Source organism: Condylura cristata, unplaced genomic scaffold (genome assembly GCF_000260355.1).
Source record: "Condylura cristata isolate star-nosed mole 26May11 unplaced genomic scaffold, ConCri1.0 scaffold00019, whole genome shotgun sequence".
Taxonomy (NCBI): domain Eukaryota; kingdom Metazoa; phylum Chordata; class Mammalia; order Eulipotyphla; family Talpidae; genus Condylura; species Condylura cristata.
Genome location: NW_004567120.1, coordinates 36,096,509 through 36,121,027, shown reverse-complemented (window position 1 = coordinate 36,121,027; position 24,519 = coordinate 36,096,509). Strand labels below are relative to the sequence as shown.

The 24,519-nt window shown below is 47.2% G+C and overlaps 1 long non-coding RNA gene across 2 annotated transcripts in view; it reads right to left on the bottom strand.

The window, feature by feature from the left end:
• Positions 1-464: 464 nt before the first annotated feature.
• The window catches only part of LOC105853863, a 40,403-nt gene continuing 16,348 nt past the window's right edge, over positions 465-24,519 (bottom strand). Inside the window, exons 4-5 of one of the 2 annotated variants that reach the window (XR_001145617.1) lie at positions 4,954-5,036; positions 465-1,689 (exon numbers count right to left, since the gene is read on the bottom strand). This is a non-coding gene — a long non-coding RNA (uncharacterized LOC105853863). The remainder of the gene's footprint in view (positions 1,690-4,953; positions 5,037-24,519) is intronic. The other variant, XR_001145619.1, reaches the window with a different exon arrangement.

Below are 24,519 nucleotides of genomic sequence, written 5' to 3'. Positions count from 1 at the left end.
CTCTTCGCTTTTAGGAAACTGACGCTATGCTTGACCCCCAGCCCCCAGTCCTTTATATGGCATCTATGCCCGGCTCCCTCTTCATGGAGGGACTAAACCAAGGCACACACTGAGCCACCAACACCATTTGCAAAGTAACAGGAACGCCACACAAGTGCTCGTGCGACTTGCCTTCGTCTCTAGGAAGGAGTTTAGGTACTCTCAAAATCAACCAGTGAGGATTCCTCAGAGACAGAGCGGGGGGGGGGGGCAGAGCTGGCGGATCTACTGAATCCACTGTTGAGGGGAGCAGCCGGGACACAGCCAGGAGTTTGCCATGCCACGTGAGTCACATCCCCATACCTCTGGCCTGTACCCCAGTTCTTGTATGCATAAATAAATAAATTTTTAAAGAAAAAATATCAACCAGTGAGGTTGTGCACCCTGCCCCAAAGTGACGGCAAGGAAGGACCTGCGCTCACCTGACAGGAAAGGAGGCATAGCGTTCCAATGAGGACATCTGTTGTTCCACTGGAAGAGCAGAAACTTAGAATCAAGGTTTCCTAGCTCCCGGGCCCATTGCCATTTGTATCGTATTTTCTGTTGTAACTGTGGGGAGCAGTAGCTTGCAATCCTGGGCATGGGAACAAAATCACTTGAGGAGCTCTCAAAATACACAGACTGTGCCCCATCCTTGATTCAGGGTGCCTGGGGGCAGGTCTTGAAATCTGCATTTTCCAAGCTCCCCATCAAGGTCTGCCTGGGCATTCAGTTGCCATCATCGCCGGCACTGGCTCCAGCAAGCGTGAGCTGTGACACTGGCACCCAGAACCTTACTCTGGGTTTTCCACTCTTTGAACTTGTTAGGCAACATCTGGCACCCCCATTGTAACTATGCAAGCAAGCCCTTCAAACTTATTTTTTCCCTTTCTCTGAGCACTTTGAACTCAAGATACGGTAGCTTTTTATTCGGAGCTCCAGGCTGGGAAAGCAAGCTATCCCTGGATTTCCACTCTTAGGAAGAGGAAATGTTCCCGCGTCTTTCCAAAGACATCCAACTTCTCCAACCACTGAGAAGACCAGAGGTGAGAAAAGGGAGCTGTAGAAATAAACTCCAGCAGTTTCTCCACCCTGACTGGGTAGCCAAGGAAGTGCAGAAATATGCTGCCTTTCCGAGGCCAAGCAGTTACAAGCAAAGGCTCTGATCCTCCCCACTGAAACGGAAAGTCAGGCTGAAACAGATTTAAAATGTATCTCCGAATCTAGAACACAAAATCAAACTGTCAGAACAAGAGGAGCACCCACCCCCTCGGTTGTCGAGTTCCCCAAATACTCAGGTAGAAGAATCTGTGTTGGGCAACTGACCAGCTTGGGGGAAGAACCGGGGCAGGAAAGGAAACACTACGAAAGCCCAGAAAATCAGTCTGTTCGCTGAAATAAAAGCCCAGGTGAATCTGGATGGTATTTTACAATAGCAAGAGTGATCAGTGGGTAATTTACTCTATTACTCTGATCTTAACGCGAAGACATTCGCGCATTGACAGTGATAAAGACAGAATGGAGACTGGATTTTGTCTGCCGTCAAGCTAGCTCAGTCTTCTGCTCCATTTCCTCCCTCACGAGCAGCTGGAGTCGCGGATCACATGGGGGGGACTTCCGGTGGGGGGATCCTCAGGCACATCACTGTCCACTGGCCCAGTTTCTTCTTCCCTGTTGAAGCAAGCAGAGGAGAGACTTACTGGCCTTTGCTCCCAGGTTCCTTATGACTACTTTATCGGGCTGCAGTGATCATGTAAGCCTTGCTTACATGAGGTAAACATTCCTTGGAATCATCTTTGTCCTGTGAACCCTTGCAGGGATGTGGTTTGTGGGCTGGGCGCCCCCACGTTTGTGGAGTTTCAGATGTTAACCTATGCTGACCTGTTTTACCAACTTTTGCTGGGACCACATCTCTGAGGTATTTCTCAACTACCTCTGAGGAACTAGATTCAGCAGTGTCACTGGACTGTACACCTTCAAATCCTTCAGCACCTAAGCATTTTGCAGATGCTAAAACATTCTCAATTTCTTCTACCACTGGAAGGAAACTCTGGGAGTCAGTTACAACCTCCCGCCAAAGTTTCCACCAGGAACCATTCAGGGCCGCCTGCTTTATTTCTCTTGCTGATTCCTCTACTATGGTTAGAGCATTGCAGAGCAAGACCGTCCACCGAGCTTTTCACTGTAAGTTCGGGGGTTTCTTTCGTAAGACATGCGATGTAGTAAAAAAAATAAGCCGTGTAGTATATCATGAACATTTTGAGCGCGCCCAGATGCATAGGCTGAAGGAGTGAGGTTGTACTGGGGAAGGGAAATGACTTAAACATGAGGCGCAGCGTTGACTATGGTGCTTCTGTCAGTGGGAGCCATGTCCAGAATCAGCAATACTTTGAACTGGAGATTTTTTTCTTTTAAATATACTTTAACCTCAGGAACAAAACACTTCGAAAACCAGTCCAAAAAGAGTTTCTCGGTGATCCATATTTTATGGTTTCCCCTCATGGAGATGGAAATGTGTTTCTGGCATTGTGTTTTCAGAGGGCAAGGATTCCTGTTTCTGTGTAGCGACATGGATGTAATCAGAAAGCCGCCACCCAAAGCATTGGGGCAAAGCAGGACTTTCAGCTTCTCTCTTCTGGGCTTGAAACATCTGGAGCTTTTCTCTTCCTTTGTAGTAGAAATGCAGACGCAGCATGTGCTTCCAGAAGGCAGCCTCGTCGGGCGCTGAAGACCTGTTGGGGGCACGTAGCCCTTCTCCTCTATCACCTGCTTCAGGTATTCTGGGTACTTGGCAGCGGCTTCACGATCCGCTTCATCTGCCAGTCGCTTATTTTCATACTGACTATAGATAGCATTTCTTAAATTTGTCCAACCACTCGTTGCTTGCAATGAATGTGATGATTTTTTGTCCAGATCGAAATTTAAACTGGCAGTTTTGTGTTGCTCGCTGGCAGATACCACATAGAGAGAATATTATTCAGACTTCTCTGATTGCGAAGCCACAGGTGCAAATCTCTTTCCATAGTCTCTAAGCTGGCATTTTGGGTAATGCCTGAGTTTTTCAAGGACTAGCTCAAATAGCTTTCTCATTTTTCTTTATTGCATGAATGGTGGATTCATTGACACCAAAAAAAAAAAAAAACGCCCCACAGAGGTGTGCGTTTCACCAGTCTCCAGCATTTCAAGAACTCTCATTTTGTTGGCGACAGACATCACTTTCCCTACCCTCTTCACTCCTGCACTTGTACCATCCACCTGCTTGATTTTTTCTGGGGATGTCACGCTTACCAAACTTACAATTATGGAAAGTTTCAGATCACGGATGGGTACACAGTGGTGTGCGGTAATGGCAGCGAAAACACTGGCAAGACAAATCATAACAAAGCAGCCTCTGCATTCGGCGCGTGTGCTGCGCAGCTGCAGCGGAACAGCGGACAGAAGAGAGAAAGGACCAGTCGGCACCCCAGGGGGATCCTGTCACCTGGGAGAGCAGGACAGCACGGTGGGGCCTGACTGCAGATTCTTTCCAAGCTCTCAAAGGTGCAGATGAGTCCAACTCAAATTTCTTTTGTATGAGGATGATTTTCGAGGACTTTCTTTTTGGTTTTGTTTTCTTGTTGATGCAGGTTTGAAGGGCTCACACCACTCAGGTGTCAAGGTTAGGCTGAGGTGAGAAGCGTAACTGAAATCTAGGAGAAGGCAGACATAAAACGAAATGAAGCCATAAGTAGCTTTTAAGCCGATGAGGAGCACAGAAATTTGGAATAATAATAATGATGATGTATACGAAATTACCCTTATGCAAGCCATAACAATGTGCATGCCCACTAACAGTGGAAGAGAATCCTTTCTCTCCATATGTTCCCTGGCAGCAAGTATCACCAGCTCTGTAATCGGTGCAAAGCAGAAGGTGAATAGCAAGTTACCTCATTTTTAGTTTGTTTTTTATTTCTTTAATCATCTTCCCATATGGTAAGCCATTTCTATGTCTTCATCTTTAAACTGTCTGTGCATACCTTTTACCCACTTTTTCATTTTTTTCTTACTGATTTCTAGGTACTTTCATCATATCAGGGAACTCTAAATGTATGTCGCAAACATTTTTCTCCAAGCCTGTTGGTAATTGTTTAATTTTATTTATTTTCGCTTTTGACATAAAGACATTTCAACTATTTTTGTAGTCAACTGTTTCATGCTCATTTTCAAAAGCCTCCGCCCTGGAAGATAGTAAAATCCAGCCCACATATTTTCTCTTAGCATTTTTAGAGTTTGGTGGTATTATTTGAAGGGATTGAGGGAAGGAAGGGTAACTTCAGAAATGGTGTTAGAATAACCATCTACGTCAGGGCTGGCTGTGGTGTTTCAATTCTGTCCTAATGAGGACCTCGGGGATCTAGTGGTCACATAACCAAACTGGAAGCTCAAGTTCATACTTCAATTTCTCCTGAGGTGAGCACAGCTTGAGAATGAGAAAGTTTCCAAAGAAATAAATAATTACAATGCAGCCTCTCTGTACTCCTAACTTCTATCAACTGAGTGACAGGAGCAGATTCTCAGGTCTCTGATTTTCTGACAATGGTGTCCCTGATTCTTCATAAGTACAGTTTGGGCACACCTGGAGAAGTGTGAGTGTGAGCAGGCGGTTTGACGGGTTTAGGTGATTACTGTTGACTCTATTGGGTAAATAATGGAACTGTGGGAAGAAGCAGTCACCTTTGGGAGGTGAGGACTGAGGCAAGATCACAGGATCCAGTCCTCTGCTTTTAGTTCAGGCCCCTCCCATTCCTCATCTGAACAAAGGTGTGGCTTCCAGAAGGCAGCGTCCTGATGTTCAAGCTCTTTAACCACAAGGCCTGCAGAACAACCTTTCCACAAGCCCCCCCCCTTTAGTACGTTCCCCACTTTCCAGTGCTCCCATGAGACCCCCAGACTTACTGAATCAAATCCAACTTCCTTCTGCGGGATGGCGCCTGCTGGCTTTCTTTGCCTTCCCTTTCTCTCCTTCTTCCCTTCCCCACCTACAAGCAAAATGTCAACGACTTCAGGGGCTTTTTGATTCATCCAGATTTCCTTAACCTCAGGACCACTTCTTACAGGAAGTTTTCCCTGCTTCCTCTGATTGGTTCAGAAGCATTGATCTGCATTCTGCAGCTCCTCTGTCCCAGGCTTAAGCTGATGACAGCCTCTGTGACATTTCACTGTGGGGCCTTCTGCTTCCCCAAGTTTTATTACTTGTTTTCCATTAACCTGATCACATTCCCTATACTTTTAATCATTTGGAAAGGCCTTGATGATATCTGGAAGGGAACACATTCTCATATTACTGCAAAAATGTTTATAGTTGAGAAAATAAGAACTGCAGGTCACGCTCACAAAAGGGTCAGTATTTGAATTGAACCTTGAGAAATGGATGGGATTTTCCAGTGTGCAGAAAAGGCGAGGGGTGGGGAGGGGGAACTTCCAGGCATTGGCAGGAGAGGGCTGGGTAAATGTGGGGGTTGGAAAGAGGCTGAAACCCAGACAGGCTCAAGTGGATAATGGAAAACAAAATTGAAAAAAATTCTGTTGAGGCAAATGGAGGACGTCAGATGGTAGATTCCTTTGGTGGGATGGAGATACGTTTACTTGCCCTGATATTAGGAAGAATTTATGTTTGCAATGAATAACAAATGTAAACATCTAGGCAGAATCAGACACATTCATTCCTGCTACCAGGTCTCAGCACACACACTCCTAGGAGAAACGGTCCTAGGTGAATTCCAAATGACGCAGGGCTACCATGCTGATATTTATCATCAGTTATTTTACCCTTGCTATTTTCATCTTTGATAACAAACTTATGAAATGTTTTCACTTTCCATCTATAGTTCGATGGGTCATTAATCAACTAGACAACCATAAGTTCTTTATAATAATCTATTTTTCGCATTAAAATTTCATGGAAATCGTGCGTATTTCTTACTGGATTGAAGTTTTTATTTTCAGCTCTGAAGATTCTCCCCTCAGGTGTCAAAATGGCGTCTGTGTGGCAACAGTGCCCTCTGCTGGCTACATCGTGAAGCAGCTAAAACCCCACTGGAAAAGAACACAAGGCCCAGGCGGTGTGGCCAGAGCAACATCTTCCCCTCCCCAGAGTCCGCCCCTTTCGAGCTGGGCAGAATGACGACTTAATAGGTCCTCAAGGAAACCAAATTCATCTTGGCAGGCCAGTAATGGCCATGTGTGCTAACAGATTCCTCCTTTTCCCCTAATCGTTTGGGATACTGACCAAGCCCAAAGCCTGCCCCCTGGCCGATTTTTTATAAATAAATGTCAGTTTCCTGATCTCCCCTTCCCATTTGCTTTTTATCATTACCTCATTTTCACTAGCCTGCCTAAGACAAAAAGAAGTATTTAGAAAATCTTTTTAAGGAGATCAGCTATCACAGCGCCAGTGGCCGGTCATGCCCCAGCCTGAAATACAAGGGGCCTTCTCCAAAACCTGGGGGAGGGAGGGTGCAATTTGACCCCTCTCCTCACCAGAAGGGCAGCAAACAATAAACAAGCAAAATCTAAAATGATTCCAGGGGATAATGACAACTGAAAGTCCTTTTGCCTTGCTGTCTGGCTGCCCGCTGGGTGTTAAATGAGGCAAGGTGCGTGAGGTCTGAGGGGTGCAGGGCAGACCGCCTGAGCTCCTCATTAAAGGTGCTTGAGTTCTTTGTACATTTTGTAAATTAACTCCTTGGCCCAAGTGGTGCCAGCAAGTAAATTCTCCCAGGGTGTAAGGTTGCCCGTTCGTTTTTGTGGTGCTTTCTTCTGAGGTACAGAACTTGGGAGTTTGGCGTCCTCCCACCTGTTCAGCTTTGCCAGGGTTTACTTCCAAAACAGTGTGTAACCAGAGAGCAGGCAGGTCAAAAAGTCAAGGGTCCCCTAAAACCAGTTAACTACCTCTGCAGAAGCTCTTGCTGTTCTAGAACTTGCCACAAACATACCCACCAGGAACCATCTCAAACCAGATCCAGCCAGCCAGCTCCTGCTCCTGCTCCAGAAAGAGCTTCCTGAGGCCCAACCCCCACATCACACTGCAATTCCCACCCGGACCAGAAGCTCTGCTGCTAGTCTTCACAAGCTCCAGTATCCAGACCCGCTGGACCAGTGCGCAGGCGCCTCCCAGGCCATGCTCTGACCTCACTGGGGACCTGCCTTACCCACTCTCCACCATCACTTAGTGCTTGCTGAAAAGGGGACACCTTGCTCCTTCTAGGGGTCGGGGAGGGGGTACTGCTTTGTGACTCTCCCCAGGGTTCACCTCACTGACTCAATAAACCTGCTTACTAGGGTCATGACCTCATATAACTGGAGAATAAAAGGTCAAACAAGCCAGTCCAAAAACAAAGGCAAAAGACCTAAATAGACTCTTCTCCCAATAGGACATCCACAAGGTCTGCAGCCCATGAAAACGCTCACCCTCACAGCCAGCCACCATCTCACCCCTATGAGAAAGACTGGGGACAAAAAAATGGCGGGGCCTGGAGAAAGAGGAACCTTCTCATACCCTTGGCGGGAATGCAATATGGTGTAGCCTCCGTGGAATTGGCATGGAGATGCCATAGAAAAAGAAATGGAACTCCCCTGCGAAGTCAATTTTACTCCAGGACTACGAAAATGCTAACACAAAGCAAGCAGGCCTCAATTTATAGCAGCATTCTTCACAGTCGCCAAGTCAAGGAACCAACCAAAATGCCCAAGGCCAGATAAGAGGATAAAGAAATTATATACTCCAACTGGGGGTGGGGGGGGAGGGGAAAAAGGGTGGGTGGGGTGTGGGGAGGGGAGTGCACGGAATTATGGCGATGGCACACGGGTGACTTGGTGATGGGAAGCCCGCGGGGATTACAATTGAGATGGCAAAAAAAAAATAAATGTAGAAAATGATGTAAAAATAAACTTGTAAAATAAAAAAGAAAAGAAATTATATACTCCATGGACTACTCCTCAGCCATCAGAAGTGACAAAATACCTTCAGGGGTAAATGTGTGGATCTGAGGTGATCATTCCAAGTGAAGTCGGAAAGTAGCACTTACTAGATGATTTCACTCATTTGTGGAACATAACAACTACACTACCACCCCCAGTCCTGACAAAGCATGGCAAAATAATTCTTACATTCGGTAAAAAACCACAGTGCGAGAGGCAACTGGGGGCTTGGGGTAAGGAATAAGGAAAAGCCGCATCTGGGGAGGGGCCTGGGCGAGGCACCCATGAAGTTGAACTCCCTGAGCAGGAAGGAACTTTAAGGGGGATCCCCAGCCAAAGAGGAGGCTCCAGGTTCCCTGCCCCACCCAGAAGGAGGGTGGAGCTGAGCAGGGAGGAGCAGAATCTAGAGAGGGGACTGGGGGGGTGGGGGAGGATGGAGCCAGGAGGAGACCTGAGGAGGCACCCGGAGCACAGAGACTTGTGAAGAAGCAGCTCCAGTTTCTTGGCCTAGACTGGTTGAAGCAGACGTGGGTGAGAGACCCGTGGGGAGGTTCACTATGGCAGCATTTATCTTGATGTTGATCTTGCTCTTTTCCTTCCGGACTCATCTGGCCATTTCTGCCCCTTTTCAATGGGTCTCTGCTGGAAGGTGCTTTACGCTTGGGGTGGGCTTTCAGGCCTTGCTTTGGGCCGATCCCTTTGGGTGGACTCTTACCCACGAAGGGATGGGTCACTTTGGTGTTTGACTTAGAAACTATATTCTTTGTCTTTTCTGTATTGCACACTGATTGTATTAAAGTTCCTTCCATTACGGGTGTTATATGTCTTGGTGCAGCAGATGGCGGAACCTATTTAGAGCAGGCAGGTTTGGGGGGGGGGGTTCAGGGGTGCCCCAAACGACAGGGAAGTGCTTTTGTCAGTGCAAATTCCAGCCAAAAGGCAAGAGTAGGAAGCGCAGGTGGTGGGCTAATGAGCAACATGGAACCCCACCCCCAGCTTTCTGCAAAACTTTCTAAAGCTCTTCCTTGCCATGTGTGCAAGCTTTATATACAACCTAATTCCGGAGAGTTCCCAAGCCCTAGTGCAGGGGCCTGGCTTCCTGGCTCTGGAGCCCCTGCAGGGCAGTGACCCTGCAGCCTGAGCAACTGCTCTTGGGGCTCCCCTGCAAATCCCCGCGTCCCCACTGTCTCCCCACCGTGTCCCGGCACCCAGGGGCCAGGGCAACGGGATCAAGTCCGTGCATTGGCAAGAGCCTGGGGTCAGGGCAAGGCGAGGGTGGCCAAGGGTAGCGGCCATTAGGGCTGGGCACACACCGTCCCTGCAGTTCTCCCGTTGGGTCATCATGGCCTTTTTTGCACTCACTTGCCATTTCAAGGCTATTGCCTGCAAAACTGAATCGTGCTCACTGAATTTCTAGGGGCACATAGTGCGCCCGTGCTGAGGGCCTCACACCCTTTGGCCTGGACTCAGCCAGGGCCAGCTGGGTGACAGTGTGAGGTAAGTTGTAGAAAGGGTGGAGGGCCTCCTGGAGGAGGTGCGGGAGCCGGGTACTCCAGGCTGCCTGCTTACCAGCCTCCAGGTGCTTCGGCTGCCATCTTCCCCGCAGACCCTGGCACTGGATCTGTTCCCCTGGGGGACAGGCTTCACCTGGCAGCGCGCCTACTGGGAGGCAGTGGCCTCCAGCAGCCTTTACAGGCCTGCTGTTCAGGGGACGGGCACGTCCCCAGGGGATGCCCCTCGGATCTGCACCCAGCATGTGTGCGCTGCTGTCTGGGGCAGCAGTAGCTTGGTGTTGTCCTCGTGAGGCCCAGACACTCGGATCCCCAGCTAGTGTCCGAGCTGTCCCGGTAACCCCCTGGAGCCTCAGCCGCCCCTCACGGCGCTGGAAGGCTCTCTGAGCTTGCTCAAGTCCCCAGCACGCACCAAGGGGCCCGCTAAATCGAGCTTGGCCACTCGCCCCCTTGGTACACTGGAAATCCCCATTGGGGGTAAGGAAGAATTTCCAGAACACCAGCCGGTGCTTGTCCTGCGCCCACACTATCCCTTTAAAAGTCCTCACAGTTCTGAGGCTCTGCGGTGGCTTGGGGTTCCACACCCTGCCTTGGAAGAGGCCATCCGGGCAAGAGTGGACGCCCCAAGGGGAGTGGATGTGAAGCTGCTGTTTGTGCCCCCACCGCTGCGCTCAAGTTTATGGATGCCACACACGTGCCCAAAGCTCTGAAGACCTTCAACTTCGGGAGTCCCGGCGCCAGGATCCCCGTTACCTGTGAGTCAAGTTCACATGACAAGAATAAACGGCAGGTTTAGCTAGTGAAAACACACGGAAGCTTTATATTCCGTTAGTGTATGGCCACGCACACTGAAAAAACGATCGTTTGTTTAATTGAAGTTGAAACGTGACTGGAGGCCCTTGTTTTCCTGACAACGTGGCAACAACTGCTTGAATACTTTAGCTTGTAGCTTCACACAAAGCAAGACCCGTGTCTATAGAAGCAAAAAAAAAAAAAAAATCACAAGGATTCTCTCAAATATAGGCTAGTGTGAATATGCAGAATGAAAGCAGTGAGAAGTATGGACATTGTCAGTCAGATAGTGCACACTATAATCCGGGGATTGAAAAACTCCCTGGGGGCCAGATCAGGCCTGTGGCCATTCCAGGTATTGTTTTTAAACCAAGAAAGGTTTTTACATTTTTAAAAGACTGAAAAGAATCCGAAAGAAAATGTAAAATGAGTTTTACATTTCCGATCAATAAATAAAGTTTTCTTACAATGCTGCCCTGCCCTCATTTTCTGCGGGTCTTCGGCTGTTTTCAGGCAGCAAAGGCCAATAATATGTGTAGTTCAACTGAGACACATCAATCTCCAAGCCAGATTATCTACGACTGCCCTTGGCCAGGCAGCGGGGGCCCCTGATGGACGTGAAACCTTCGCTTGTAAAGTGGTCTTAATCGTTAAAGTCTGTTAGCGACGACTTGGCACTAAATATGGTCCTCATTTGCCGAAATTATTTGTTTAGCTGACCTTTTGTTCAGAGGCCAAAGGAAGCACCATGTTTTCCTAGATACAAAATCTTAGAGGGCTGCCAGCCAGTGCCACTGGAACGCAAATTGTTCCCACCAAGCCGGCTGTCTTTAACTTTGCTAGTGCCTAGTCATCCTGAGTCCACTGCCCACTGCAGCTAGCCAGCAGATCGCTGCGGCGTCCGGATACCGGCTAGTCACCAAGTGGCTTGGCTGCCACCTAGCGGGACGACACGGCAGCGCGCTGTGTTTTCCTTCCCAAGCTGACCAGGGATGCGCCTGGCAGCAACAGTAACTCCTTACACTTAAATGGCACGTAAACTTACAAAGCTTTTCCCCCATGCTATTTTCATTAAGGCTCCCTCAGGACAACGCTGTGTAACCAGCAGAATCCTTTGCTTTCTAATGCAGATGAAGAAACTGAGGCAGAACTTTGGTTGATTATAGGAGGGAGAAGTGAGATCAAACCTAAATGCTTTGCTCTGTTGCTGAGCCTAAGGCATCAGACATAGGTCTCTCATTCCTACATCTTTATCTCCACTGGAGAGAGATTCTGAAAGCCTGTTTGCCAAATACCTTTACTTTAGGAAACGTTCCTTGATCGTCTTTTTAAACACAAGTCATCCCAGTGTCCCTTTTGAAGAAAAAAACTTCCGGCCCTCCCTGGTGGCTCAGCGGGTTAAATAAAGCACAGCACTGAGAAGCTAAAGCCACTTCCACATGAGTTCGATTCCCACCTGCCCCGGAGGTGACCACATGGTGCGGCAGACCTCTCCTGACCCCCCCCTTCTCCCCTCAGCAGTGTACTTCGTTGATCTGCCTGTTCTGCTCCCTACTCTGTCTCTGGTGAATCTTTCCACTCTGTCTCTGGTGAAGCCTCTCGCCGCCCCTGAGCCTCTGGCCTGTACCCCAGTTCTGTATGCACAGATAAAAAAAATCTTTAAGGGCCCTCCCTGGTGGCGCAGTGGGTTAAAGCACTGTACTAAGAATCAAAAGCTACTTCCGCATGAGTTCGATCCCTGCCTGCCCCGGAGGAGATCCACATGGCATGGCAGACCTCTCCTGACCCGCCCACTGCTCCCCTCAGCAGTGTACTTCGTCAATCTGCCTGTTCTGCTCCCCACTCTGTCTCTGGTGAAGCCTCTCACCCTCCGCATCTCTGGCCTGTACCCCAGTTCTGTATGAATAAATAAATAAATCTTTAAAAAAAATCTTTAAAAAAAAAAACTTCCATGGTTAAGGCTTAATCCTTGGAGGGCTGTTTTGATTACTGGTCACACAGCTGCACTGGGCATCTTTCAATCCTTTTTGATGAAGAGGTATATCAACAACTTTTCCAATGCAATGTGACTGCTTACTTTTAGGCCTAAAAAATAACGTTTGCATCGAGCTTTAAGAACATAAGACACAGACATCTCAAAAAGAGATCCATTTTAATTGCTCTGTGTCTCAAGAACTTCTAGGGGCTTGTTGTGTATCTGCAAAGAGACCTTTGAGCTCCCTGTGCTAAAAGCTCATTCGAGAAGGGAGATTTGTGGGCTCTTCCAGTGCTGAAGTGCTGCTGTCTTAACACAGCAGCCTGTGAGCTTAGTGATGAGCAGGGTCCAGATGAAGAGAAGCAAAGGTTACAGCAACCCATAAGAAAGAGTCACATTTACGATGACATCCATCTGCTGAATCTATAGCTGGGCACACGATGGTAATATACTGAATCATGAGCCATCTGCTAAATGCAGCTGGGCTTTGCAAGTGCGCCCGGGGTTAGTGGCAGACAGTTTCCACAGCATTCCCGGACATGTCCTAAGGCTGTGCCTGTTGCTCCCAAAGACGGCCCTACTGAGCATACTTTAGTATTCCTTGTCAATAGCAACACTTCATACTAAAATTTATGCATAATGTAGGGTAAGCGAGGGCATCAGGGACAAGGAGACTACTTTCTCTGATCAATAGACTTTCAGCACAGCTTCACCCACAGGTGATCCTTACTATTTGCAAGCTTGCCTGAAGACGTGACTGGTATCCCAGATGGAAGAGGTCTCTGAAACTCTAGCTGGGACATGATGGACATCTTACTGGTGCCTCCATTTTTGGGGACGCCACATTCTGGATGAGCCATTACTAGCAGCTGAGGCCTGTCTATTTATGTGGTTATTAGGTGGCTCCCCTCCTATAATAAGGCTGACATCTACATTTATACCAAAAGGAGAGGATCGCTCATTTTAAAATATATCCTGTTTCACGAATGGTTTTCTTAAGCAGGCAAGGTCATCCTAACTATGTCCCCCTAAGTTCACAGCATAAGAATTTCCTAGAGTTGCTGTGATTGCTATCACAAGGATTACTGTAACAACGACCGTTGACAACGACCGATATATAGTGTTTCCCTTTGCTAGACGATGTGTAAGGCTACCTGTAGATGAATTAAACCAGTCCTTATGGACTACAAGCAGTATTGCCATCCTCACGTTACAACTGTTAAAATCAAGGCCTGAAATCACTAAGAGAATTGCTCAAGGTCACACACCCAGTGAACGGTGGAGCCGTATTTAAACCCACGCATTCTGATGCGACAGCCCTTTCAGGTACTGCGGCCTCAATCCCACAGCATGATAATTCCCTCCTGTGCTGTTACATTGTGTGAGATCTAGTTTTCTGTAGGCACGTCTTAGTGCCTGTCAGATGATAAACAAGAAAGGTTGGAGCCAGGCCTTCAGTTTCTTCAAAGTTCTATCACCTCAGAATTCCTAGTCCAGTAAATGTGCTCAAATATAATATTTTCTGCCTGCGTGATTCATCATAATGAATGTGTGGACTCCTAGGCAGTTCCAAAGAACAACTGAAAGAAGGTCCAGCAGGGTGGGAATCAGTCAGCCACCCAGGCTGAGGGGAGACTGCGCGTGATGGAAGGGCTCTGAGGTATGGGGCCTGTCACGCACGCCTACACAAACAAGGAGGCAGCATTTATCTTACAGTGGCTCATTCTGTGCTTTGCCACTGTAGAAATTAGTAAACGATGGGGCACCATTTATGCCCAATGTCAGCATCTTCCAAGGAAATAGGACAAAGTGACAAAAACTGATTATCTTCAGATTTACATAATAATTGCAAATATTCTAGAAAAGTGAGTTTTGTGTTCATCTGCCAGTGCAAATGTATCCAAGCCTAGTATTCTTTCCCATTATTAAAATATCTGAGCACTTGACACAGCAAGAGATAAATTTAGAAATCTGTACTATAGTACAATGGTAGAAAGGTTTTAAAAGATTGTAAAATGTTACCTGGTTCGACCATAGGTCATTCTTATGCCACCAACTGATAAGTAAAAATAAAACTTTCTCAGTGTTGTTTATACACTAACACAACTTCAAGTTTTAAGGAAAGAAAGAAAAAGAACGTTTGTGAAGAACGCAAAGGTGTCAAGAATCATCCTCAATACTTTCACCCACATTACGTAACTTAGGCTCGCTGAAGCCCACAGGCGCCACAGCTAATAAGCATGAACTGAGATTTCATTACACAGCTCCTGTATCCCCTCCCCCACCTTTCTTCTGTTCCTCTTGAAAAATCAGCACAAAGGTAACCCTCACCGGACTTCCTCCTCAGTTATGCTTAACTTCATTACTCCCCACCACAAACAGCATTGCAGAAACTGTGTGGGCCAGTTCATTGAATTCAGAGATGCATTCAATGGCATCTGAGTCCAAGAAGTCATTATTTCTCCCGTTCAACTACCACCCTGCTGTCAAGACTATTAATACATTACCTTAGATAATCTAAGCCCAGTAAATTATACACTGAGTGTTTTCATTTACCCCCAGGAGCCTGAGGAGGCTGATATCAGAAAGCCAATCATGGTTATCCAAATGACATCCAAATAGGCCGAGGTCCAGTGGGTCAGTAATTTACTTAGGAGCCTGTTGCCAAGTGGCCAAAGAAACCACCATGAAAAAAACACGGAGACGCACGGTCCTCTCACCTGCAGCCCCAGAAATGTGTGGGTCACTTTTCCTTGGCACACAAACAGGCTAGTTTCTGCAAATACTTATAGACATGTTCAGATTGGAGGAAAGTTGGTGAAAATGTGTAGCAACCAATTTAAGCAACGCAGTGTTCATCATCAGTTTTGCAAACACTAAGTACTTGTCAAAATGGCACCATTATTTTTTTTAGAATTAAATGAAAATGAAGGAACAAGAGTGAGGCATGCAATTATCCATAAAAATGTTTTTAAGATTTGTAATTGCAGTTAATTGCTATAAAATATCATGTTGATTTTTAGAGCTGTTAACGCAATTCAAAATAAAGCAAATGCGGGTAACTGCTTCCTGGTGTCTGCCCACCTGTCACCAGCTCACAGCGTCCCCGAGGCGCCCTGGACCTTCAGGCTTCCTTCTCTCCCTGGCCCTCTGCTCCTCTTCGTCACCCTGTCCCCGCACCCATGAGAAGTCCCATCCGTCTCTGGTGCCCCTCCCCCACTCCACACAGTGCTTATGATGGGGAAGTCAAAAGAAAATGATCCACGGCAGTAAGAAAAATAAAACGAAAAAAAAAAAAAGAAAGAAAGAAAACTGAGCCATGGAGCTGATTTGGCTTTAAAATTAGGGTTCCACTGAATCACGGCGGGGTTGAATCTGACTGTACTTAACCAGACTGCAAAGCACATCACTGACATTCACGGCAGCTGTGACTATCTCTCAACTCGAGAGTTTGCGAGTTTATTCTTTCTGAAGTTTCATTCAGATGTGATTTGGTGATTATCGTAGGAAGATGGACTTTCAGAAAATCTGTCCTGAATAAAAAAGCAGGCTGTTCTTTTTACAAACTTCACCTTACATGAAAAAAATTTAAATCCGCGCAGTACCTTTATTGAGTTACTATCACTATCCTTTGACAGTTGTGCTTAAAAAGAAAAAGCTGGGGGCCCTCCCTGGTGATGCAGCAGGTTACAGCACAGCACTGAGAAGCTAAAGCCACTTCAGCACGAGTTCAACCCCGCCCCAAGGTGACCCACGTGACACAGCAGACCTCTCCTGACCCGCCTGCTGCTCCCTTCAGCAGTGGACTTCGTCGGTCGGCCTGTTCTGCTCACCGCTCTGTCTCTGGGGAAGCCTCTCACCACCCCTGGCCTGTACCCCAGCCTTGCATGCATAAATAAATATTCTGTATGCATAAATAAATAAATCTTTCAAAAAGAAAAAGACAAAGCTGGGCCACGAGATGTCCCTTTGCTCTGGCTGTTGTCCATACGGTTACTGGAATGTGGCCATGCCTCTCACGATGGATCACCTGAAGTTACTTTTTCTTTTTTCTTTTGACCTTTTCACCCTCTCCTTCCCTCTTGGCCTCAGAATGTTCATATTATTTATCAATGTACACTAGTTTTAAGTAGTTCACATTGCTTAAACCATCCACTTTGTAAAAATCCAATATTTGTCATTCTGTCTTGTTCATAATTCTCTCAGATTGCCTCCATGTTGCTGTAAACAGCTAAAGCGAAGTTGGAAAAAGGTTTTACCAACAGTTCGGGGCTTTCTACACTTCATAAGTGCTTAAACAAACATGTTTCAGTAATCTATACTTACTAATTACAAAGCTACTTAACCTAAACTCATGCTTGTCCATTTTAAAAGCTCCTTGTTTAGTACAACTTCCATTCTGCTATAAACTACCTGTATTTGTCACTGTACATATGTGAGAACAGCTAGATTCATTAAGACAAAAAATGGAAACGAAAAGTGAGCCTGGGGCCAGTGTGAGTGTCGATTAGCTGTTTTCTCTCGCTCTCCACCTCTGCCCAGCATTCCTTTATGAAGACGTCGGGGAAATGGAGATACACAGAGTGTAACTATTTGTCAGAGAAAGTAAGTAGGCTTCGCCACTACTCTCATGCTGACCCCTGCTATTTCACACTGCTCTAGAGAGGAACCGTCTCTGAAAGCCCGTGCTCTCCCTGAGTAGTGCAACCCCGCCTTCCTCCACGGTTCATCCCGCAGTGCTTTCCTCAGCTGCTGTTCTGCACACACCCCACCAGTGAGGGAGCTGAGAGAGGGCCTCACGAAACCTCACAACCAGAGCATGAGGCTGGTGCCACTAGGAGTCCTGTTTTCCACATAGACCTTAGAGAAGTGGTTTGCGTGACTCTACGACTTCACATGGCTATATGTATCCAATATAATATGGACAACAGAGTTGCCTTGAACTTAATCGTTAACTCTGGAAAGTAGCATTTAATCAGAAGGTTTAGGCAACTGGTTGGTAAAGCCTCAAGACAATGTAAAAACATAAGACTAGTCAAACTTCCCTCTTAGTAACTCAACGCCATCTTGGCAAGGTGTTACCACCACTTAGATGGCACCAAACTTGCCAATTCATGGGCACAGTACACGTCTGTGAAGCACCTCTGAAGTCATGTGGGGCTTCCCACTTCGCTCATCCCCACCCCTTCTGGCAGCCTCATTTCTATAGCTACATTTCTAGGGTTTGTTATTGGTTTGGTTTTGTCTGTCCCCTTGCTTTGTTTATATGATTTTTTTATTATCATCCCACCCCCTACCCCTGACGGTCTAAGGGAAGAAAGGTCACTAATGGTTGTATCAAGTGAGTCACAATCATAGGATGGAGTGGTGCAGTATTTTTTAAGACATCCCCACATGATTCTAAAATGAATTCAAGGTCAAGAACCCCAAGTTTGGAGGTTTCTAAGTAGACAAGAAATCAGGTTGTGTGTGGAGGGAATGACAGTAACAGCATATAAGCCATGAGTAGCATTTAAAATTGTCTAGAGTAACACATGAAAAAAAAGTGGAGAAGTCACAGTAAACTAATTCCATAACATGTCCTAGTCATTGGCCGGCCACCTCTATAAAGGCCCTGGGCTAGGCCATCCAAGGGACACAGCAGTGAAGGAGAGCTGAATTTTACATTCATGCTGCTCACTTGTAGGCGAAGAGAATGTACAGGTAGCTGAACATATAACAAGTCTTGGAGAACTGATGTGTATCTTACACGTACATTACATCTCCTGTACTAGAGAGCTCAGCTCTAGCAGCGAAGGCAGGCTTCCACCATGGGAGGCCTGTCAAAGAAATCGCCTCCAGGGCCCTCCCTAGTGGCGCAGCGGGTTAAAGCACAGCATTAAGAAGCTAAGGCCACTTCAGCATGAGTTCGATCCCCACCCCGGAGGTGAACCACATGGTGTGGTAGACCTCTCCTGGCCCGCCCGCTGCTCCCCTCAGCAGTGTGCTTCCTCGATCTGCCTGTTCTGCTCTCCGCTCTGTCTCTTGTGAAGTCTCTCACTGCCCCTGAGTCTCTGGCCTGTAGCCCAGTTCTGTGTGCATAAATAAATAAATCTTTAAGAAAAAGAAATAGCCTCCAAATGGGTATGGCTTTTGCCTCCACTGGCTGCTGCCCAAAATGGCTTTTTATATGGCAGTGAAGGCAAAGATGGTTCACCAAGCTGCACATACTTAGAGCTGGAAGGGTCATCAATATTGGGCATAACTTTATCTATTGCAAGTAATGTGAGGCTCCGGGAGGGAGGCGTGTACCACAGTGTACTGATACTCTGTGGCAGCACAAAGACTATACTCCCTGGCTGTTCTCCCAATCCAGACAGACTGGCTGATGAAATGGAGGGAGCCCATCCTAATTCTCCCTTTTCTTGGTTAGTAAAGAAGGATTTACTGTAATGCTGACTAAAACCTAGCTGATCTTCCTCTAAGCTTATCGTTCTCTTGTGCTATATAGAAATCAAAGAAAATTATGTGCAGCAATTCAAAGTTATATCATTTAACCAAATTTACCAGAAGCTTTTAATTTTATATTTAAAAAAAAAAAAAGCCCACAAAATACCGAGTCTTTGCTTGGTCGGGATTCTTTGTTGTGATGTAGCAGGCTTTGGGCAGTCCACTTCTTGCCTCTTAACTGTCCTTTCAACACACACACAAAGAAAGAAGTGGTTAAATTAACTCAGGAGGTTCCCAGTTGAATGGAGTAATTGATTTCTGGAACAATCCACACATCTGGTAGGAGTAATCAGAAGCCTCGTTAACAGACTCCTGTTCAACAAAAGAGGGTCTTCGGTGTTAAAGGTCACTGGTTGGTTACACAAACCCCCATTTTCCTCTGCTTTACAAGGAAACAAGAATTCGTAAAAGTCACTAATATACTAACAGCAACCTGCTTGATATTCACCAGTAAGTGATAACTAAAAAAGTTTTTCCAGAGAAAAAGAAAAAAGATGCTTATTCTACACTCCTACCAGCTAGGGAACAGCATGGAGGATTCTCAAAATGTTAAAAATAGATCTACCATATGATCCAACAATTCCACTTGCTGGACGGGAAGAATCCCACACAAAAACGAATTCAAAGGCACACGTGTTCTCCTGTGTTCATCGCAGCATGTCCCGCAGCCAAGTAAGGGCACCATCTAAGTGCTCAGGGACAGAGGATCGGGTGAGAAGGATGTGGCACACAGTGGCATACTACCCAGGATGAAAAGTGATGCCACGTTGCCGTTTGCAGACTGCTGACACATGCCTGCTTCTTGATGCCGTTACGCGGTGGGGGAACTGCCGGACAATGAAGCGTGGCGGGGTCTGTCATTCCTGTCTTGAGTCCCTTCCGCACCTTGCGCTGGCATTCGCCTGCAGACAGCTCTGCCCTCTGGGTGCTAGCTGGTCACGCTTATCCGCGTAATTGGACAAATCACCAGCTGGGAATATGCAACCAGTTGAACTATGTGGCAAAACCTAAGTGTTCAGGGTAGGCTCACGCAGGACTGTGGGAGGTGTCTCGTCGTGTTATGAATTTACACCTGGAAGTTGTGTTCAAATGTCTTTGACTACGTCGATGCGAGAACGTGACACAGGGGCGCAAGCAGGAGAGGTGGCAGTTCTGCTAAGCGCTAACCTCAAAATCAGGGCTGAAGGATGCAAGCTACAGTTTTGGCCTCCACAGCAAGGCTTTTCTTTCTTTGCCTTCTGTATTCTGCTTTAATTAGACAGTGGTGAGGAAATCCCCATTGACACAGAAAGCACTCCTGTTGGCCCGGTTTTACATTACCCACTAGGGTCTGCATGTGAATGCTTACCAAAACAACGTGGACACATTTACGGGACATTGTAATATCTGCACAGAGAAAGCAAGTGAACCTTCATGAAAAGCCTGACGATGCGCGAGCCACAGGGAGGCGGTGTCCGAATGACTGTGTGGCAGTCAGAGCTACGGGCACAACAGAGTCTGTTAGGACCAGAGAAGTCCTTCCCCACAAGGAAATCTTGACCTTGGAGCTGAGAAGAGTTTTAGGTTTGGCCGCTGAGTGTGCCACGCTGGAATAACGAGATCACTAAGGACTTTTTTAAACACTATTTTTACGGAGGTAACACTGGTTCACAGCACTATGCATTTAGAGGCCTAGATTCATCAGACCTCAGTCACTGAGTCACTGAGGATCACTTGCTGTGGAAGTTATGCTACAGATGCATTTGAGAAGAACCTAGACACATTCCAAGCAAAGGCAGGGGGCAGGCAGAGCGGGTTGGGGTTAGGCCCACCGCCCCGAGCCAAGACTCCACACTTCCAGATCAGGGACTCTGGAGAAGCCACCACAGAGGCCGCGCCAAAGTTCTCCTTTGGGGCTAAATACCCATCAGTCTCTAGGTCGTCTTTGCCCCAGGACTTGGGGAGGGCATGAGAGGATGGTGTGGCAAAAGTGAACAATAGTAAACATCTCTCTCTGGCCAAGTTCCTCTCCCAACACTGTTCAGTGCCTCTTCCCGTCTTGTCTTCAGGGCGGTGACACTGGTTTCCAACATTGCATGGGGTTCAGAGGCGCGGGGCCACTTTCCTCACATGCACCCTTTGTCTTTCTTAAGCCCCTGTGTAGTGAAGAGGATGGCTGGGCAGCTAGGTAGAGCACTGGCCGAGCTCCTGCAGAGAACTGGATAATGGGGCTTTGCAAACAAGGGGCTTTAAAGGCCTTAATCCCAAGAAGTTTAATAATACTCACAAACACAAGTTTCAGTGAAAAACTTGAAGAGCAAAAAAAAAAAAAAGGTCTCCTCCTTTAATAAGGCATTAGCAGACTGTAATAAGGTTTTGATTTAATCTCTTTAGGAAGCCCTTAATGCTCTGCGTCAACTACAACCTAATCTTGCTTCATCTGAAATTCCACTTCAGCACATCGTTCATCCAGCCACCCATGGCAAGAAATAGAAGCCTCTTTAAAATGTGTCCTGCCCCCCCCCCAAAAAAAATGTGTCCTGCCCACTGGCTGACCAGTTCGCTGCAGACCTTATTTTAGATCACATGCATCTGGGTTGGAGCTCATGGGGATTATTTCAGGGATTAACTAGTTCTCTATAATCATCAGGTTTTGAAGTTGCCAAAGTTAAAATACGTTCCAAGGAGTTTACTTGCTATTGTCACGTCGCCCCTCCGGGCCCCTCTTTCCTCCTGTCCCACCCTTCTTACCAGATGCAGGTGCTCACAACTGCTCAGCAGGGCGAGAGCAGGTCCCGCCTCTCTCGCACCTCATTTTTAAAAGTGAGGTAACACTGCCCTGAAACCCCATGCCAGTTTCAGGTGGGCAGCACTGAAAATCAGCATGTGTGTCCGGACCTCCAGATCACTGCTGAACGTCCACTCTACCCTTCACCATCCCACTGGTCCTGGTGCCAATTAGCTTTGGAGTTTGGTCTCCTCCCACCTGTTCAGCTTGCCAGGATTTATTTCCAAAACATAAACAACAGTAACCAGGGAGCAGGCAGGTCAAAAAGGCAAAGCCAACTGCCCCCTCCCAGCGACCTCTGCAAAAAATCTCCCAGTTCCAGAATTTGTTAAAAAGGTATCCACTGGGATCATGCTTAGTGAAATAAGACAAAAAAAAAAAACCATATAATTTCACTCATAAGCATAAAGGGGGAGGGATGTGTGGGGGGGTGCGGAGCGGGGATAATAATAATGAACAGTTATATACCAGAGACATTTTACCAGGGTGGAGTGGGGAATGGGATCAAAAACAGTGGTGGGAGGGAAATGCACTGGACTATGGTGATGGCAAGGTAATCTGGTGATGGGAAGCCCACGGGGATTACAGCTGAGATGGAAAAAAGGCACAAAATGATGTTAAAATAAACTATTATATATATTTTTTAATGTATCCAGCTCAAACCAGACCCAGCGCGCCAGCTCTGCTTCAGGAAGAGCGCGCCCTGCCGCCCAACCCCTGATCAAGGATCCAACCGGAGGAACCTACACCTGCCAGTGAACCCCCTTTGGGAAGGCTCACAAAAGGAAGGAAATGGGTAACGGGGCCAAAGTCATCCTTGAAGAATGGCAGGGAGCCCAAGCCAGGCAAAGAGCAGAGTTCAGGGAGACACAGGTCTATACTCAGGGACCAGAAGAGCGGGCATAGCGACCCCCCCTGAGCTTCGCAGGGAGATGCTGCCCAATATGGGGTAAAGCTAACAAAGACAGGGGGACTGAACAGGTCACTTTGGAGACAACACTTCCCCTTCCCACAGAGGTAAGAGGACCATATGCTGGAGATTTCAAAACCCAGATAGCGGCATTGCATCTTGAAGGGTCTTTGCAACTCTGAGACATGGCCATCTTTGCCTCTCTACTCTTCAGTCTCAGCTGGGTTTCTAAGACACATGCTGGGAATTTCCCTCTATAAATGAAGTCGCTGCTGACCACACGACCCACCCTCACTAACGTGGCAGATGCGCCTCCCCGCTGGGTCAGGGGTTTCCTCACTAACGTGGCAGATGCGCCTCCCCGCTGGGTCAGGGGTTTCAGGCACACCTGCGAGTACTCCGGAACATCCTCACTCCAACCTGAGCTGCTGGAGCCCTCGGCCAGTCAGAGCGCTCAGACGGCCCCCACCCCCCAGAACAACCTCCCTACTCATCATGCTCTCACATGTAGGCCCCTGAGGGCCAACACCCAGACCCCTGTGTGAACATGCCAACTCCCCTTTGCAGGCTTCATGGTGGAAAGAGGAGCCCCCAAAAGCTAGGTGGCGATGCTTGCTCTCCCCTTAGCACAAACACAGCCCCAGGTCATCTGAATAAATGCGGACTAACTACAAGATATTGTCTAGTGCTGCTGCTTGTATTTCTGCTGATACAATTCTGGTTTTTAACAGCAGCAGCAGCAGCGGGGGCAGCTGCCAAGTAATGCCATGAGCAGGGACAGAGGGAATCACGCCCAGTGTTCAAAAGAGTGAGTCTAATTCCGCACCCCTCGCATCTCCACTGAGACAAGGCTGTTATCGGGGCCCTTTTACCAAGACATTTCAAGTCCAAGCCAAACAGCTCTGAACTAGCTTGCAGCTAATCTGAGCACATGCCACAGTCCCATGAAACAGGCCCTGCTCTTGAACTCTCAAGAGATCCTTAAGCCTCAATATGATGTCTAACTGTAGGGTCAAGAGAGAAAATAGGTTACTGGTTCTCTCAGTCTCCTCATTCCATGCAAACCTGGGGTTTTGATATGGCTTGAGAATCTCAAGAGTATGTAGGGCCAGAGGTGTGCCTGCTTTCCTGAACGACCGATCCAATCTGTATTTCGTTCTTGACATAATGTACTTCTGACGGAATCTTGATTCATCATGCCGACCCTCTTGAGTACTATATAATACAAAACTAGGAAAGCAGTTCAATCTCCACGCCTCCCTCTCCTCGGCCCTTCAGTCAAGAACAGGTACACTGACTATAACAAGGAGAAAGGCTCCCTCTGTTAGCCCACTTACCAAGAACAAACAGTGCCCCCTGAAGGCTCAGTTCCCCACCAGACGGTGCTAAGCGGCCCTCACAACAAAGGTGCTCAACATTTTCACTGCGCACAGAGCCTCTCCCCGCCAGAGCCACACCCATCACCATGCTTCCCTGGCCCGCCAGGAAACCAAAAAAAGCAAGCCAGGAGAACCATCACACAACAGTTAAGGGAAGAGATTGTGATGTCTTTCCAGCACACGAGGAAGACTTTTTAACGGACAGCCATGTTTTGTCTCTTCAAACACAGTGATACACAGAAAAGGCTGATGTCTTAGAAACTGGCTTTCTGCCCTTGCCGGTTCTTCTCCTTGGACAAGGAACTCAGGTATTGAACTTACCCTGAGATGCATTGTTGTGTTCGCATTTTCCCAGGTCTGAAATCAGAATGCAACTTGTCGCCAGCGAGGTTTTACAGTCAGCGTCACCAGGAAAGAGTTGAGAAGGAGCTGCGACGGCCTGTGTATGTTCAAACCTGGTCCCGGCACGACGGTGCCATCACACTTACTAAGAAATCTACATCTAATCTACGTCAAGTAAGCCGAAAGAGCTCTTTCAGCCAAGTATAAAATCAAAATGCCATGGGTAAGAACGCATTCCACTATAGTTTATTTGAAAGTGTTTTGTTTACTTGTTTAGTGTTGCATATAAGAAAAATTATATAAAAATATCTCCAACAAGATACAATACCTCATAGCTTCAGTAAAATGCAACCTCTTCCACTGACACTTCTGAAGTT